The sequence below is a fragment of the Pteropus medius genome, unplaced genomic scaffold (genome assembly GCF_902729225.1).
Source record: "Pteropus medius unplaced genomic scaffold, Ma_sr-lr_union100, whole genome shotgun sequence".
NCBI classification, from domain to species: domain Eukaryota; kingdom Metazoa; phylum Chordata; class Mammalia; order Chiroptera; family Pteropodidae; genus Pteropus; species Pteropus medius.
Window position 1 is genome coordinate 2,417,702 of NW_024342467.1, and position 3,495 is coordinate 2,421,196.

Sequence of the window (3,495 nt, forward strand, 5' to 3'; positions counted from 1 at the left end):
TATCAGGAACTCAAAAAGGGGCAGAGATTTTACTGTACCAACATGAGATTCTGGGTCAGAGAAAAAGACTTCATTACTCATGGCACAGCAGGCAGCATGGACTTCATGTTCTCATGAATTCTTTCCACACCCCCACCAAGTTCCATGGTGGTGATATAAAGTGGGCCAGGTAGATGCATATACAATAGGTTTGTATCGCAGCTGAGGAATGCTGAGTTTATGAAGCTCCTAGTTGTATGAAGGAGTCTGCTAGCCAACTTGCCTACCCTTCACCTTGCTGACAGATGTTATCTTTATCAATATAGATTAGGAAAAAACCAGCCTTCTTCCCCATTGAAGGGAAACACTCTCTTCTAAGGAAGTTTGCTATCCAAACATCCTTGAAAAGCTATCAATGTCTCTGCTCAAATGGGCAGAAATATAAGAGCCCCATGGAAAACTGCCTCCAAACACTTAAATACTAACAATAACAACAATGTGACATATTCCGTAGAAGAGTGATGGATGCACCACAGAGGAGGGCACAACCAAGTCTGCCTACGGGAGTCTTAGGAATAAGGGAAAAATATGCTTTAACTTGACATGAAGGGGGAAAAATTTGGACAAAGGAAGGAAACTTTATAAGCCTGAAAACATCGACTGCTGCTCCAAGAGTGCCCTCTAGTGTGTGGAAAGGGTTCACCTCTTGTTGGATTTGGCTTGGATACTTTCTGCCCTGTGGGAGGGTGAGCCAGTGCTCGCTCCTATGTGCACTGTGGCTTTAGAAATAAAAATCAGCCCCCTGGCATTCCAACCGGGGATCTATTTCTCTTGGTTATCCTATGAATATATGCTACTAAAAGTTTCTCTCACCTTAAAGCTTCCTGCAGCCTTTCTGTGCTTAGTTGAAGGGAATAATTTCTCTTGGGTTTGGAGAACAGAAGAATAGCTTATTGGTTTTGCTGGTTTACCCCTCACTGCCTATAGATTATATGTATATGACATGAAGGCCTGGCCCAAATAAGTGGAATCACAGAGAGAGAATTTTAGAGCTAAAAAGTTCTTAGGTGTCCTCTCCTTTCTTTTTTTCTTTTTCTTTTTTTCTTTCCTAATATCTTTTTTTTTTCCCTCAAATTCTTTGCTTGCTGGGGATACAAAACTGAAGGACAATGGCTTATTTCCTTAAGTTGCTCAGAAAGGAGGGATAAAGAGACATGGTTAGTCAATCGCAGCAAATTAAGATAAGTTCTAAGACAAAAGAAATTGTTAGGTGCTATGGTTAGGGAACCTGATTCAGAAAAGGGTATCATAAATGAATATTCAGAGGAGATAATTCTAAATTGTGTCTGGAAGGATAAGTAGGGGAGCTAGGGAAGGAATGGGTAGGGAGGAGGTTGGTCCCTATCAAGGGCTTTTTATGTCATGCTAAGGAGTCTGGATTTTCCCTTTGGTACCTGGGAACTTTTGGAGGATATTTATCAAGGAAATGATGTGAACAGATCTGCATTTTAGAATGATTATTTTGGCAGCAATATGGAGAATAGATTGAAAGGAGAAACACTGGAGACATGAAGATCAATTGAGACATCGTTACAGTGACCTGGGTAAGAGATTGATGAGGCTCTGACTCATATCATTAACATACATATTAAAAAGAGTGTCTAGATACTAGCAGAATTGGTAAAAGATGAAGGAAATGGGAAAGACTGAAGACTCAAAGATGACTCAGGTTTGTGTTTGGGTAACTGGGTAGATAGGTTGTCATCAGGCAATATCTGGAGAAGAAAATTTGATAATAGACGAGACTCAGGTTTTGGCATTCTGTGACTTCATTATCTCTGGATGATCCATGCAGAATGGTATCTAGACTTAGATTTATAGATAAGGGAACTCACTTTCATTCTGCCCTTTCATCGCTTGATCGGTATTTATTCTGTTTTCATTTCTTTCTGTAGCCTCTTTTGAAGTCATCATGCTTGAGAAATAGATAGCAATGTTATTGCAAAGCATTTGAGGTTCTTTACTTCACTAAGCACATTTCTCTCATCTGAATGCTCTTACACTTATAGGTAGTTCTTTCATGTAAACCTTTGCTTCATTCTAAATGTGACTTGAATTTATTGTAAGGTTCACACCTTTATTTGAAAGTCACTAAATTCAATGGTTCTATGTCATAAAAATGTTTTTCAATAGATCTGCTTTACTTTTTCCCTCTCTGTTGGAAGTGTTTTGATTGTTCCACAAATATGCCGAACTATTCAGAACTATTCAGTTTGCCCAATACTTTCTGAATCTGTTATACCTGAAAATTGTAGATTCACATAATGACAAAAAATAGTTTCATTTTTTTGTTACTATTTGCTGTTTGTGGAATTTGGTTTCTACATTATATGTATTCAGCATGAATTATTCAAGAATAGGACATATTAATAAAGGCATTTTATACACACACAAAAGAATAATTTTTGTTTTCATTTCATATTCACCCTTTGCTCCATGCTTTATAATTCAACCTCTTCACAATTGTAATCTTAAGGTTATTGGTAAGTTAAAATCTACTTCAGTCATTGTATTATGCTGACTAGTGAGTATAAATTTATTTAAAAATATATTTTTCATCATTTTGAATTTTTTGTAAGTAGAATGACTCTAAGTAGACATACAGAAAGGAATTATTTCCATCAGAGATATGAAACATGAGAAAAGCATCAGCCTAAGGTGTGTACTTAAAGTCTTCTAAGATATTTTCTGAGTCTGTAGCTTTCCCTGGGCATGCACGGACATTTCCTAATTTCTGTCACATAATGCAGTTGCTTTAGAATATTCTAATCTTTAACTTAAACACGAGCCAGTTTTCTTAATTTCCTCTACTAACCAACAATTATTCATCATCTTTATTCTCCCTGTTCAGATATATGTTCCAGGGGCGGTTGTCATGTTGTTACTGACAATCTTGGAATTATCTTTCCCTCAAACTGGTGACTAATGTAATGATTATTTTGATATGTATTTTCTTAAGTTACAACAATACAGTTTATTTTCAACATTGTTGCTTTTAAAAGTCTGTTAAAATTTTACAATTTAGTGTTCCTTTTGCATAAAATGCTTTTAAATGGCATCGAGCAATTAGTTATGAATCCATTTTAAGGATTTTACAGACATAAAATAGCAGGCTATTTTAAGGATTTTTCTCTTGATAGAGACATTTTGGGGGAAAAAGTGGTGAGATTCAAAAAAAAAATTAGTTTAAGGCCTACCGACAGTCAATTAGATTGGGTGGATTACTAGTTTCTTTGAAGAGGTTTCAACCAGATTAACATCTATCAGAAATTGCTTTAAAAGTTCATCAGGAATACCAATTTTTTGGAGGGGGATGACATTGAGTATTGTATCACAAAATACTCTGTCTCTGAGCAGATTTGGGGCAGTTTTTAATTTAAAGTCCTCCTTTAGACAATCTGTCTAATTTAATAAACAGATCTCATTGCATACTTGTGCTAAGATCACTTATTGAAT